At 42.6% G+C, this 15,986-nt stretch overlaps 1 long non-coding RNA gene across 1 annotated transcript in view; it reads right to left on the minus strand.

The window, feature by feature from the left end:
• The window catches only part of LOC147999665 (uncharacterized), a 53,207-nt gene extending 40,058 nt beyond the window's left edge, over nucleotides 1-13,149 (minus strand). The window contains exons 1-4 of the long non-coding RNA XR_015643106.1: nucleotides 13,020-13,149; nucleotides 7,320-7,466; nucleotides 3,635-4,010; nucleotides 3,432-3,529 (exon numbers count right to left, since the gene is read on the minus strand). This is a non-coding gene — a long non-coding RNA (uncharacterized LOC147999665). The remainder of the gene's footprint in view (nucleotides 1-3,431; nucleotides 3,530-3,634; nucleotides 4,011-7,319; nucleotides 7,467-13,019) is intronic.
• Between the last annotated feature and the right edge of the window lie 2,837 nt (nucleotides 13,150-15,986).

Below are 15,986 nucleotides of genomic sequence, written 5' to 3' on the forward strand. Positions count from 1 at the left end.
TAATGTCTAATTTCATTCAGTGGTTTTATAAACATTGTCTAAATCTCTCATTATGTGCGTCTGTACACGTCATGACTTTCATTTTCTCCTTCGTTATATTAGTGTGGTGGTTTAAATGAGAAACGTCCCACATAGGCTTAGGAGGTTGAACACTCAGTCCCCAGTTGGTGGTGCTATTTGGGGAGGTTGTAGAGCCTTTAGGAGGTGGAGCCTTGCTGGAAGACGTGGGTCACTGGGATCAGGACTTGAGAGATTATAGCCTTGCTCCCACTCTCAGTTCACTTTCAGCTTCGCCTGTGCCGCTGAAATGTGGTCAGCCAACTTCATGCTGCATCCACCTACTGTTGTGCCTTCTTGGCCATTATGGACTCTCCTCCTTGAATCATAAGCCACAATAAATTCTTCCTGCTATTGTAAGGGTCCATGATTAGCCAAAGAATGAGACTCTGGACTCAAATAGTATGCAAAGGCAAAGAGCATTTTATTCTGCATAAGTTCAGCTTGCTGGGGTTTCTCATTTCAAGATGGAGACACCCTAATGAGCTCAAAAGTCCGATTTAAAGGACATTATGGGAATTCCAGGAGAGAGTCAAGTAGGTAACCTCTATTTCAGTCTGTTGAGTGTATCTCTAGGGACATTTCAGAACCATTAATGGGGTTGAGGGGGGAGGGGCTGAACACTGTGTCTGGGGAAGTCTGGAAACTGGTGTTGGGGAAGTCTGGATACTGCTGCTGACCCATTGCCTTTGCCTCAGGCCAGGTGGTAGGGCAGCTTCTGATAACAGTGCAATTTCTGGACTTGCTCAGTTCTTGGAAAAGAGATTTAGGCCTAGTCTTTTGAACTGCCAGTTTGAAGGCTGTCTCATTTTAAGTTGCTTTTAGTCATGTTATTTTATTATACCAAAAGAAAAAGAACTAATAATTGTAAACTGTTTCTTACTTAAACAGCATCAGCATAGCTGGAATCTATCCCTGGGCATTCTTGTTTATCCCAGCCCAAGCTAAGACAGAGAAGAGAAGGTTTTTCTTTTAGGTTTGAGTGTTGGAGCAGAAGGTAGGAAAAGACTGTCACAAACTTATCTCTTAACATCTTAAATCACTTAAACTAATACATAATCCCTGAATCCTCGGTACTATTATAACTTTGATTTCTACCCTTTTTCAGAGAAAGACAATCCATCCAAGACTTTTCACTGATAAACATTTCTTTTCATATCAGATGTTGACTTTCAGTGATCACAAGAGAACTTTAAAACAAATACTCTATATCTTTAATAAACAGGGACTCAAGGAGAGCTTGAGTCCTTAAGTTAGCATTGAGGAACAAAAGCTTTCAGGTGATGAGGAGGACAGACAAACCTAAGATCTGAGTTGTAATGGGTACCTGCTGGAGAAACCATGAAAAGCCCATTGCTGGGCATAGGAAATCTATAATTCTAGGAGAGGGACTTTTCTTCTGTCAGTGTGGCAATGTGACAGCTATGTTCTGGACCATTTGAATATGTCCCTCAAGGAACTGTATGTTGCTATTTCACCTCATTGTAAGATATTTAAAAATTAGGAACTTGCTGGATGTGGTGGCCCACACCTTTAATCCCAGCATTCAGGAGGCAGAAACTGGCAGATCTCTGATTTTTAAGGCCAGTCTAGTCTACAAAGAGAGTTCCAAGACAGCCAGAGCTACACAGAGAAACCGTGTGTGTGTGTGTGTGTGTGTGTGTGTGTGTGTGTGTGTGTGTGTGTGTGTTAAGGGGGTGTTCAATACCAACTTTGGTACTATTTATATATGGGGCCTCTAGAAAGCAGTTGGTATTCATGTGATCGGAACGGAGCCTAGTGGACTGAATACTGTTGGCTTTATAGAAGAAAATGAAACCTAAAGAGACATGTATATCTATGTTTCCACTACATACCTCAGAACTCAACCAAAGAGCCATCACTGGACACAATCGTTCAACCTCTGGCCAACAGCATCATGAGCCAAAATGAACCTCTCTCTTTTTAATAAGTTCTCAGTCTTGGATATTTTGTTACAGTAAACATAAAGTGGGGTAACACAGAAACCATTTATAAATGTTGTTGAGAGAAAGGATATCTTGAGAGTGCTAGCTGAGAAATCAGAAACGCACCCTGAGAATGAGACAAGGAGACCCCAGACACCAGGGGAAGTATAGCGACAGCTTTGTGGTCATTTGCATGAGAAGAAAGAGATACTGTAAGGAAAAGCTGCAGCAGAAAACTCAGTAGGAAGCTCAGATTAGACAAGAAGGGAGGTGGTGGAGTAAGGAGGTTTTCAAACTGTCATGAAGACACCAGGCACCCAACAGAGAAAAGCCCAGAGCCAGCTGCCTGAGTCTCCAGGCACCTAATGCATCCTTGGAGAAATGACTCAGTGTTTGAGTGTCTCAGCTTCAGCCCTGGAATTAAGGATGATATTAGCTATGCCATAAGGTTATTGATTTTAAGTGAGTTAAAACATGCAAAGCAGTTTGCACAGTAAGAACCTATAGTTCTCTGAGAAGAACAAACCCCAAAAATCCATGTTTTAAATGTAGGAATTGTAAAGAACTAGGGAAATGGCTCAGTCCAGGAAGCACTTGCCTCAGGAGCTTAAAGACCTGAGTTTGAGCCTAGGAATCACCTTGGCAATAATCACATCACGCCCTAGAGAGGTAGAGAGGACCAGATCCATGGGGCTCCATGGCCAGCCATCCTAGCCTATGTGGTGAGCTCGAAGCTAGTGAGAAAGACCCTGTCACAAAAAAACAAGCTAAGGGACATCTGAGGGACAACACCTGAGACTGCCCTCCATAAACCTGCACATATACATGTACCCTACACATACAAACACACATGAACAAACACATAGATATATGAACACGCACATACATAAACCCACATAAAGCCTGAGACTAGGCCTCACCACCCAGCTTACAGCAGGGGCTTAAATGCTGTCCTTGGAATTACAACCATTGTTGTTATGCAAAAGTCAACACTGGTAGCCAGAGATGGGAGGGAGCCAAATCCCTTCAGAAACAGCTCTGGCTGAGAATGGAGACATTAGCTTGGAGGAATATATTACAATAACACATTTTATATTCACCAATAGGATATGAAGTCTCCCATTCATCTCTCCTGTGGCCTGAAAATGTATCTCCCCTGCTACCTTCAAGTATCCAGACCCCCTAACCCAGCCACCCTTAAGTTTCTCACCCTACTTTATTTGAATGGGAACAAAATTTCTCTGGGAATACTTACTGATTGAAAGGGGATTTTAAAATCATTTTTTAAAAGCAGAGAAGCATGGTTTAAATGCACTGAGAGAGGCAGAAGCCTCCAGGAGAGACACTTTCCAGAGGACATTACTCTGAATATTACATAATCTGGGTATCTAAGGATGAAAATAAATCCCAGGCACACTTGCCTCTTACCCTTCCACAGGCGGGCCATCACCAAAGCTCGCAGCCACCATTTCACCATCTTCAGTGTGGAGATAAAAGCGTACGGCATCACTCCAGGTGGGGTTGTTCTTGTTTAAAAGAAGAGGAGCAAGGGAAAATGAGTAAATAAGAAAAAAGCTAGGCAAAGTCGGAAGTCATTGCGCACTATTAGCTGGGAGGGGAGGAGGAAGTACCTGAAGACTGGGGACATAGAGCGAGTTGGAAATTAGGAAGACCAGCCACAGTGTCTCTACTGGACATGAGAAACATTTCTGTATGTTCTGTGCCTTGATTTGGTTCCTTGTGGGATGGGTAGATGCGGAAACGCATTGTTTTCAACAATGGCTTCAATCTGCTGCATTGAGCACCACACTGATTCCGTGGCATGAATCTGTCCCGGTGCAAGGAAGGCCATGGTTAAGATGCTTACAGACCAGTGTCACCGTTCTGCACTGTGTCACTGTTGGCAGTGTCTCGTGGCTCCAATGTACTTGTTATCAAAGTCTTCTCCTGGGGACCTTTCCCAGGGAAGAGCACACCAATTAGTTGTTCAGTACCAAATGACCAGCCCTGAAAATATACATATAAACAAGGGAACAGGTTATATTTGGGAGTGAGTGTGTGTGTGTGGTGTGTGTGTGTGTGTGTGTGTGTGTGTGATATAACAATTAGATAAAGAGCCATGAATTTGAAGAGTGGTAAAGAGTTTGATGGGAGGAAAGGGGTCTTAAGACAGAAATTTTATACCTGTTATTTTTAAGTAGTTTCTAAGTAAAGTCTTTCATATAGAAGAAAGGACTAAGATAAAATAATAAAGTGTGAGGCAGGTGGACACAGCTTTTGTCCTAAGAGGAGGTCAAGGTAAACAACGTTCATCATGTGATAGACAACCGAGCTTTCTCTGTCTGGACAGTCTTTTCCTGGTATCTACAGGGATACTTCAGAACTCTGTCTTTCCAGCCCTCCACAGACAGGCTTTCCTGTCCCTCCTTTCCAGACAGCTCCACCTAAACTAGTTCTTTCAATCATCTCCATCTGTACTGAGCATGCTCAGTCACACCAGACCACCTACAGGCCCAGTCATGACCGTCGAACACAACTTTGTCCCCAAATTCAACTTCCGTTCACTCATCAGACTCAGTCATGCAATTATCAAACTCTCTGCTTTAATAATTATGAAATTATCATGGTGTCTGCTTTGTCTGGGTCATGGTGTATGTTCAGTCCTTTTGCCCATCTCCCATGGGCACAGAACACAAACTATTGTTTCCTGACTGTCTATCCAGGCACAAATTGGAAAGTGAACATCTCAACAACTACCCTGGAGGACTTTTGACTGACATCCACAAGTTTTTCTATATATTAAAATTGTATTATAATGGTTCTTGATTCGAGGAAGAGTAATACCCTGGTCTCAAATAGTGTGCAAACACAAGGAATGTTTTATTCTGCAGAAGTCCATCATGATGGGGTCTCCCACTACCAAAATAGAGAGACAACCAAGTGATTTAAAGCATGTTATAGGAATTCCAGCATTCCAGAACCATTGCCAGGGTATGGGGACTAGAAACTGTTGCTGAGGAATTCCAGGGTAGATGACCTTTATCTTACTCTATCTCTAGGCATTCCAGAACTATTACTTGGGCATGGGGACTAGAACTTAGGGTTTTGTTTCTAGTAACTGACTTGTCTGGGCTTGTCTGGACTTACCCAGTTCTTAGGCCTAGTCTCCTGGACTGTCAATTTGAAGCCTGTCCTAGAGTCAGCCTAGCCTTCTCAGTATCAATATTCTAGCATCTTCTCAAGTCTCTAGAGGAAAAAGGATCCTTAAATAATTAACTTCCGGTAGAGGAGGGCCCAGGAGCAGCAGGTCCGCTGGGTCTGAGACACCGCCAGAACCTGAAGGGACCTACCGGATAAACAGTTCTCTGCACCCAAATCCCGTGGGAGGGAGAGCTAAACCTTCAGAGAGGCAGACATGCCTGGGAAACCAGAAGAGACTGCACTCTGCACACATCTCTGACACCAGAGGAAAACACCAAACGCCATCTGGAACCCTGGTGCACGGAAGCTCCCGGAAAGGGCGGCGCAGATCTTCCTGGTTGCTGCCACCGCGGAGAGCTCATAAGCAACACCCCACGAGCAAACTTGAGCCTCAGGACCACAGGTAAGACCAACTTTTCTGCTGTGAGTGACCTGCCTGGTGAACTCAAGACACAGGCCCACAGGAACAGCTGAAGACCTGTAGAGAGGAAAAACTACACGCCCGAAAGCAGAACACTCTGTCCCCATAACTGGCTGAAAGAAAACAGGAAAACAGGTCTACAGCACTCCTGACACACAGGCTTATAGGACAGTCTAGCCACGGTCAGAAATAGCAGAACAAAGTAACACTAGAGATAATCTGATGGCGAGAGGCAAGCGCAGGAACCCAAGCAACAGAAACCAAGACTACATGGCATCATCGGAGCCCAATTCTCCCACCAAAGCAAACACGGAATATCCAAACACACCAGAAAAGCAAGATCTAGTTTCAAAATCATATTTGATCATGATGCTGGAGGACTTCAAGAAAGACGTGAAGAACTCCCTTAGAGAAACACAGGAAAACATTAATAAGCAAGTAGAAGCCTACAGAGAGGAATTGCAAAAATCCCTGAAAGAATTCCAGGAAAACATAAATAAACAAGTAGAAGCCCATAGAGAGGAGTCACAAAAATCCCTGAAAGAATTCCAGGAAAACACAATCAAACAGTTGAAGGAATTAAAAATGGAAATAGAAGCAATCGAGAAAGAACACATTGAAACAACCCGGATATAGAAAACCAAAAGAAGAGACAAGGACCCATAAAGAGGGGAGGGGGAGGGGTTAGGGGGATGTTTGCCCGGAAACCGGGAAAGGGAATAACACTCGAAATGTATATAAGAAATACTCAAGTTAATAATAATAAAAAATAATAATAATTAACTTCCTTACCAGCTCAGTGAGATATACATCTAATCAAATTAATTTATAAAAAATAAAATAGTTTTACATATACAGAACTTGCAACTGTCAAACCTTTTGTCAGAATCTATTCTCTTAGGACTTGTAGGCTCTTCTGTGTGAGCAGGCATCGTTTACCACACAGGGGTTTCCAAGTGATTAGCTCCTCAGCTGCCTACATGTTTGAAGCTCTAGGAGGAGATGTCCTAGTGCAGGTACCATCCATTTTGATTGGTTGATATACCTCTCATTGCTTGACTCTCTCCCAGAATCCCATGAGAGTTTGTATTAAGCAATGTATACGCCCGCAGACCCTGAAAATTTCATTTTGGCTACAGAGCATTCTGATCACCACCCCATGAGAGGTTTTAACTTACCAATTTGATGTATAGCTCAATGTACTTTCAGACCAAATTTCTAACCAGAAAGCTAGAAAGAAGATGTTACTGATCATAACCGGAAATACCCAAGGCATCCATCTGGACTGACTGTCCCAGAGAATACTCCCTTTGGACATAATTTGAGAGTTCTTATGAGTAAAACTTAACCATTAAATGTTGCTTGTTATGCAAAGGAATAACTATACTTATCCAATAATCTATAAAAAAAACAAAACAAACAAACAAACAAACAAAAAAACAAAGCTTCAATGAGAGGTGAAATTGTCTAGAATCCCAGCTAATACTGCCAGGAATAACCTCACAGTAGCCTACCTAGCCACCTGCACTGTCACAAGACATAAGGTGAATCCACAAAGGAAATAATGTGAGCCCCCAGTTGTGGCATCTCTGGTCGGGATCACAGGTTCTAGAAAAGCAGAGGTAGCAGCAAACAGCTGAGGTATAAAACAGTGACTTTAAAACTAAGAGGGGAGTCAGAGCTCGTTTTCTTACCATTGTTCTGTGTGAGGGTTCTGCAGTTGGGTAGGAGGTAAGTAGCTTGAAATCAATGTCTTCTCTCCTCCCCTCCTTCACTCAGACTCTCCCTCACCATGGACAGCCTATCCATGGGTATTACTGAGCAAAACCTACGACCATAGACTATAAAGAGAATATATCATTTTTTTTTATTAACTTGAGTATTTCTTATATACATTTCGAGTGTTATTCCCTTTCCCGGTTTCCGGGCAAACATTCCCCTCTCCCCTCCCCTTCCTTATGGGTGTTCCCCTCCCAACCCTCCCCCCATTGCTGCCCTCCCCCCAACAGTCTAGTTCACTGGGGGTTCAGTCTTAGCAGGACCCATGGCTTCCCCTTCCACTGGTGCTCTTACTAGGATATTCATTGCTACCTATGAGGTCAGAATCCAAGGTCAGTCCATGTATAGTCTTTAGGTAGTGGCTTAGTCCCTGGAAGCTCTGGTTGGTTGGCATTGTTGTACATATAGGGTCTCGAGCCCCTTCAAGCTCTTCCAGTTCTTTCTCTGATTCCTTCAACGGGGGTCCTATTCTCAGTTCAGTGGTTTGCTGCTGGCATTCGCCTCTGTATTTGCTGTATTCTGGCTGTGTCTCTCAGGAGCGATCTACATCCGGCTCCTGTCGGCCTGCACTTCTTTGCTTCATCCATCTTGTCTAATTGGGTGGCTGTATATGTATGGGCCATATGTGGGGCAGGCTCTGAATGGGTGTTCCTTCTGCCTCTGTTCTAAACTTTGCCTCCCTATTCCCTGCCAATGGTATTCTTGTTCCCCTTTTAAAGAAGGACTGAAGCATTCACATTTTAGTCATCTTTCTTGAGTTTCATGTGTTCTGTGCATCTAGGGTAATTCAAGCATTTGGGCTAATAGCCACTTATCAATGAGTGCAACCGTGTGTGTTTTCTGTGATTGGGTTACCTCACTCAGGATGATATTTTCCAGTTCCAACCATTTGCCTACGAATTTCATAAAGTCATTGTTTTTGATAGCTGAGTAATATTCCATTGTGTAGATGTATCACATTTTCTGTATCCATTCCTCTGTTGAAGGGCATCTGGGTTCTTTCCAGCTTCTGGCTATTATAAATAAGGCTGCGATGAACATAGTGGAGCACGTGTCTTTTTTATATGTTGGGACATCTTTTGGGTATATGCCCAAGAGAGGTATAGCTGGATCCTCAGGCAGTTCAATGTCCAATTTTCTGAGGAACCTCCAGACTGATTTCCAGAATGGTTGTATCAGTCTGCAACCCCACCAAGAATGGAGGAGTGTTCCTCTTTCTCCACATCCTCGCCAGCATCTGCTGTCACCTGAGTTTTTGATCTTAGTCATTCTCACTGGTGTGAGGTGAAATCTCAGGGTTGTTTTGATTTGCATTTCCCTTATGACTAAAGATGTTGAACATTTCTTTAGGTGTTTCTCAGCCATTCGGCATTCCTCAGCTGTGAATTATTTGTTTAGCTCTGAACCTCATTTTTTAATAGGGTTATTTGTCTCCCTGTGGTCTAACTTCTTGAGTTCTTTGTATATTTTGGATATAAGGCCTCTATCTGTTGTAGGATTTGTAAAGATCTTTTCCCAATCTGTTGGTTGCCGTTTTGTCCTAACCACAGTGTCCTTTGCCTTACAGAAGCTTTGCAGTTTTATGAGATCCCATTTGTCGATTCTTGATCTTAGAGCATAAGCCATTGGTGTTTTGTTCAGGAAATTTTTTCCAGTGCCCATGTGTTCCAGATGCTTCCCTAGTTTTTCTTCTATTAGTTTGAGTGTATCTGGTTTGATGTGGAGGTCCTTTATCCACTTGGACCTAAGCTTTGGACAGGGTGATAAGCATGGATCGATCTGCATTCTTCTACATGTTGACCTCCAGTTGGACCAGCACCATTTGCTGAAAATGCTATCTTTTTTTCCATTTGATGGTTTTGGCTCCTTTGTCAAAAATCAAGTGCCCATAAGTGTGTGGGTTCATTTCTGGGTCTTCAATTCTATTCCATTGGTCTATCTGTCTGTCTCTGTACCAATACCATGCAGTTTTTATCACTATTGCTCTGTAATACTGCTTGAGTTCAGGGATAGTGATTCCCCCTGAAGTCCTTTTATTGTTGAGGATAGCTTTAGCTATCCTGGGTTTTTTGTTATTCCAGATGAATTTGCAAATTGTTCTGTCTAACTCTTTGAAGAATTGGATTGGTATTTTGATGGGGATTGCATTGAATCCGTAGATCGCTTTTGGTAGAATGGCCATTTTTACTATATTAATCCTGCCAATCCATGAGCATAGGAGATCTTTCCATCTTCTGAGGTCTTCTTCAATTTCTTTCTTCAGAGTCTTGAAGTTCTTATTGTACAGATCTTTTACTTGCTTGGTTAAAGTCACACCGAGGTACTTTACATTATTTGGATCTATAATGAAGGGTGTTGTTTCCCTAATTTCTTTCTCGGCTTGTTTCTCTTTTGTGTAGAGGAAGGCTACTGATTTATTTGAGTTAAATTTATACCCAGCCACTTTGCTGAAGTTGTTTATCAGCTTTAGTAGTTCTCTGGTGGAACTTTTGGGATCACTTAAATATACTATCATATCCTCTGCAAATAGTGATATTTTGACTTCTTCTTTTCCGATCTGTATCCCCTTGACCTCCTTTTGTTGTCTGATTGCTCTGGCTAGAACTTCAAGAACTATATTAAATAAGTAGGTAGAGAGTGGGCAGCCTTGTCTAGTCCCTGATTTTAGTGGGATTGCTTCAAGTTTCTCTCCATTTAGTTTAATGTTAGCAACTGGTTTGCTGTATATGGCTTTTACTGTGTTTAGGTATGGGCCTTGAATTCCTATTCTTTCCAGGACTTTTATCATGAAGGGTTGTTGAATTTTCTCAAATGCTTTCTCAGCATCTAGTGAGATTATCATGTGATTTTGTTCTTTCAGTTTGTTTATATAATGGATCACGTTGATGGTTTTCCGTATATTAAACCATCCCTGCATGCCTGGGATGAAGCCTACTTGATCATGGTGGATGATTGTTTTGATGTGCTCTTGAATTCGGTTTGCCAGAATTTTATTGAGTATTTTTGCTTTGATATTCATAAGGGAAATAGGTCTGAAGTTCTCTTTCTTTGTTGTGTCTTTGTGGGGTTTAGGTATAAGAGTAATTGTGGCTTCATAGAAGGTATTCGGTAGTGATCCATCTGTTTCAATTTTGTGGAATAGTTTGGATAATATTGGTATGAGGTCTTCTATGAAGGTCTGATAGAATTCTGCACTAAACCCGTCTGGACCTGGGCTCTTTTTGATTGGGAGACCTTTAATGACTGCTTCTAGGGATTGGGGATTTAGCTCAGTGGTAGAGCGTTTGCCTAGCAAGTGCAAGGCCCTGGGTTCGGTCCCCAGCTCCGGGGGAAAAAAAAAAAACAATGACTGCTTCTATTTCCTTAGGAGTTATGGGGTTGTTTAACTGGTTTCTCTGTTCCTGATTTAACTTTGGTACCTGGTATCTGTCTAGGAAATTTTCCATTTCCTGCAGACTTTCAAGTTTTGTTGAATATAGGCTTTTATAGTAAGATCTGATGATTTTTTGAATTTCCTCTGAATCTGTAGTTATGTCTCCCTTTTCATTTCTGATTTTGTTAATTTGGACACACTCTCTGTGTCCTCTCGTTAGTCTGGCTAAGGGTTTATCTATCTTGTTGATTTTCTCAAAGAACCAACTTTTGGTTCTGTTGATTCTTTCTATGGTCCTTTTTGTTTCTACTTGGTTGATTTCAGCTCTGAGTTTGATTATTTCCTGCCTTCTACTCCTCCTGGGTGTATTTGCTAAGAGAATATATCATTAAATTGTCTTATATCATATGCCTAAAGCATATAGTACAATGATACTAAATAATCACACAATCATTGTTGATAAAAATCATCTGGTCTTCTAGAATATGTAGCCAGGGAGCTGTAGGACTAGGAGGAACAGGCCTGGAGCAAGAGTGGGGTCAAGGCATATCCCAATCCCTGAAATCTCATCCTGAGATCAGCAGGAATAGAAATACTGCTTCCCTACCCCTGCCCTGGGCCTGCATGTGCTGGCAGACAGAGCCCTGTGCCCCACCTTTGCCTAACCAAAGGAGGTTGTATAGCCTGTAGCCAGGTTAAGCTTCCCTTCCCCTTATAAGGTCATGATCAGTAGCAGCTGGAATTCCTCCACATGCTAATGAGGCATCCCCTGTGCTGGTCCCTGGATGAGCACTCACCCAGGATCCCTACTCACCCCACGCATAGACTGTATCAATATTCTGATGCTTCTCCCGGATGTGAGTTCATTGCCTGTACACTCACCACTGACCAAGTCCTGCTTGCACCCACCTGCCCAGCTAACGTCCCCTCCTTCCAGTCCCACCCAGTGCACAGCAGCCTGGCTACTGTGCCTGGGGAGTGAGGAGAAGCAGACACTGGCTGTCACGTTTGTATTTATTTGGGGGGCAGGGCTCACCCTTGCTATGGCATGTATGTAGAGGGCAGGTTTCAGAGACCAAATTCGGGTCTACAGGCTTTGTAGTGTTCTCTATCTCCCGCTGTGCTGTCTGGTCTGTCCAGTTGCTCCTGCCGTTTAAGAGCTTTCAGAATGATGACCCCTCGGGTTCTGAAGCAATATCTTTTATCCTTGAAAGTCAATACCTGTCATCTGTACACTGTGTAGCAAGTTTTGTTCTTAGCATTGGAGATCTGAAGAAATCCTACTTTTAGGGAATTGCCATGGACTAAAAAGTCCCACACTGACAGCAGCTAGAAAAGGTAAGTTCTTCCTCACATCTAACTGAAAGCTATCCTGTGTCATTGGAACCAAAGTTCTTCCTTCATATAAAGAAGAAGTTATTGTCCCCTATGTTAAAACTATGCTAAAATTGGTACACTCATGAAATCATTCCTTTTTCTTCTTTCTTCTCCTCAGGAAACAGCTCTGCTTCCTTAATGTGTTCTCCAAGGACATGTTTCCTCACGTTTACTGATGCCTTTCCTTAGAGTAGCAGCCCAGCACCTTTTCATGGCACTGTGTGGCGGTCTAGTGGGAACGTCTTCACCCTGATGACACTTTGCTGCTTCTCTCAGCAGCAGCACAGCGACAGCACTAAAGAGACTCAACACATCCCCAAGGCCCCATTCTGGACTGCCAGGATACCTGGGCTACTTTATGCTTACCCTGATTTTTCTCTCTCCTTTTTTCATTGGATAGTTATGTATTTACATTTCAAATGTTATCCCCTTTTCCCGTTCCTCCTTCTCCCCCTGTTTCTATGAAGATGCTTCCCATCCCATCCTCCCACACCCACCTCAACACCCTGGCATCACCCTACAGTGGGGGTTCGAGCCTTCACAGACCCAAGGGCTTCTCCTCCTATTCTTGCCAAACAGTGCCATCCTCGGCTATATATGCAGCAGGAGCCATGGGTCCCTCCATGTGTACTCTTTGGTTGGTGGCTTAGTCCTGGGAGCTCTGGGTGTCTGCTTACCCTTATTTCAATTTTGTGGAGTCATTTTCGCAGTGAGGTGAGGCCATTTTCAATTTTATTTTCGTCTTGTGAAGCAGTAGAGATCTTGTGCCATTCAGTGGCAGCTCAGACCTCCTGAATTCAGTCTTCATTCCTTCATCAAGGCCATCAATATAGTTATTGAGCAGTCTACACCCTGACCCCAATACCTCCAGACAGTGTCGATGTGTGCCGTCCCTCCAATTGATGTCCAGCCATTGATACTGCCCCTGAGGTGCAGACTCCCATGCCTATCTCCACGTTCAAATGAAGATATTGCTTGAAATGTCCAGGTCTTCACTGAAATTAAGACGGATGGCATTGGTTCTTTCTCCTCATCTGCATGGCCTACAACAGTCATGGGGGGACATTAAATTGATTTGATACTCTCATCTGTTTATGAAGATTCACTGGTCACCAAAGAGAATTTATCTTTTGGGGTCTTATCTCATTAATTAATGATTTATAATATGTTCCCAGGTATCAATGTTAAGCTCATGGGCCTGAAATTTCCAGAGCCATTGACTCCTCCTCTCAAAAAAAAAAAAAAAAAAATGGACACCTCCCTTACCCTGTTGCTCTCCTTAGGGGTATTTCTGACTTTCTGTGATTTGCTTCTCCTAGCTAATAGTCCCAAGATGATGGCTGAAGATTCATTCAGTATCCTACAGCGCAAGGCATCAAGTCCTGCTGACTCCAACATATTTTCTCCAAGTATCTGAACTCCGTTGTCCCTTCGGCCTTCTAGCCTACCATTATGACGTGGCCTTATTTCAGACAACAGTTTATAGTGGAGATTACCCTTCCCTGGTGGACAGGAAGTGAGGAGGGCATTGCAAAAAATATTAAAGAAAGAAAGAAGAAATGTTGTTTTTGCTCTGCTTTTATATCTCTGGCAGAGACCGCGCCATGCATCCAAATCCACTCCTGTGCTTGCAGCCTCTTCGGTAAACTGCATTTCCCAGCATTCCCTGCAGTGCAGTCAGGATCACATGAGGGGATTCTGACCAATCTAGTGATGGAAGGCATGTTGGACTCCACTTTCCAGTCTGAACACAGCAATCTGGTTCAGGACCCCTTTCTACTGTCTATCTGAGTTGATGAAGCAATACAGAAGGGAAGGAGACCGGGCAGCTGAGAAACCATGCACAGGGGCCACAGTAGGAGGGCTGCCCAACAGGCATGGCTTAAAGAAGAGACCTACTACCCCCATCCTACCCGCTACCCCAGCCCTGAGTGCGCATGTAGTAGCATATACCCACACCCCCAGCACTGGGAAAGCTGAGGTAAAGGGTCATGAGTTTGAAGCTGCCTGTGCCGCACTAGGAGACACTGTAAGATGATCAATCTTGATCAATACTAGTTCAAGGGGACCGGAAACCACCTAGGAGACACACCTGTGGGCACGTCTGTGAAAGTATTTCCAGAGAACTGAAATGCACAGCACCTTCTCTGCCAGAGGTACGAAAGCAGAGCAAAACAGCACCATTTCTTCTTTCTTTATTTAATATTTTTTTTTTGCAATGTCCTCCTCACTTCCTTACCGCCGGGGAAGGGTAATCTCCACTGTGAACTTTAAATGAAAACTGCACGAACCTGTGGGCAGCATTCTAGTTTGAAGAAAAGGGAAGGAAAGCAAAAGCAGGCTGAGCTCTGGACTGGTCAGCCTCCTAACTGCTGGCGCACCATGCCTAGCCTTCCTGCCTCTGCTACCACACTTGCCTAGCGTAGTAGACCGTCCCCTAAATGGTAAGCCAAGATAAACCACTCCTGCCATAGACTGCCTTTACTGGGTATTTTAACATATCAATGAAAAAAGTAATTAATACACCAGGTCCCCAAAGAAAAGAAACGGAAAGAAACAGATGCATTCTGTGCTATAAACTACTTTTTTTTATATTGCTCTAAAATCTTTTTGCCAGTCTTTTCTTATTTTCTACTGTTTCCTACATGTATTCGTTTACTTTAACTTTGCCAGTCCTGCTATCTTTTATATTTATATACATTGTTATTTTAGGAGAGAGCTTGCCAAAGGACTTGAACTCATCACACTCCTTAAATAACTGACAAATTTGATTTTTTTAAGCTAGAAAGAAATATAGTTGGGTTGGATAGCTATATATTAAAAGGTTCTGCAAAGTTATTTACTGTACGGATTTCCATCACCCAATATTTTAAAGTACTCTGTGTGTGTGTGTGTGTGTGTGTGTGTGTGTGTGTGTGTGTGTCAGATTTATTTATTTTATGTATATGAGTACATTGTCCCTGTCCTCAGCCACACCAGAGGAGGACATTGGATACTGTTATGAATGATTGTGAGTCACCACGTGCTTGCTTTCTGGGAATAAAACTCGGGGCTGAGCCATCTCTCCAGCCCTGACAAACTTGGTTTTTAAATTAGATCTTTTTATTTGTTTTATGTGTGCTTTGTCAGCATTTATGTCTGTGTACCATGTGTGCCTGGTGCCCTCAGAGGTCAGAAGACAGCCTCAGATTCCCTGAAACTGGAGTAACAGATGGTTGCCAACTACCATGTGGGTGCAGGGACTCAAACAAACTTGGGTCCTGTGCAAGAGCAACGAGGGTTCTTAACCACTGAGCCATCTCCCAGCCCTCGGTGACAAACTTGAAAGGTGGCCACTGTTTTCCTTTCTCCAGTCCATCTCTCTCTGTTGTATAGCAGAGATGAAGCACCCCCTCTTAAGATTTTCAAGCCTCTACCCAAGGATATAGACATAGTAAACAAACATGCAGAGAAGACTCTGACCAACCCCACTACTGAGAGGAGAGTCTCAGTCTGTTGAACTGTATTCATGATTATTCAAGGCATGAAATAAATAAGAAAATGAAAAAGGTGGTTATGTTTATTTAATGCATTAATATCATATAGCAGTTAAAGATAAATACATGATTATTCAAGGCATGAAATAAATAAGAAAATGAAAAAGGTGGTTATGTTTATTTAATGCATTAATATCATATAGCAGTTAAAGATAAATACATGATTATTCAAGGCATGAAATAAATAAGAAAATGAAAAAGGTGGTTATGTTTATTTTATGCATTAATATCATATAGCAGTTAAAGATAAATAAACTATATTTTTGTTATCATATTGACTGTATGTATGTATGTGT

The sequence above is a fragment of the Rattus norvegicus genome, chromosome 18, assembly GCF_021556685.1.
Source record: "Rattus norvegicus strain SHRSP/BbbUtx chromosome 18, alternate assembly SHRSP_T2T, whole genome shotgun sequence".
NCBI lineage: Eukaryota > Metazoa > Chordata > Mammalia > Rodentia > Muridae > Rattus > Rattus norvegicus.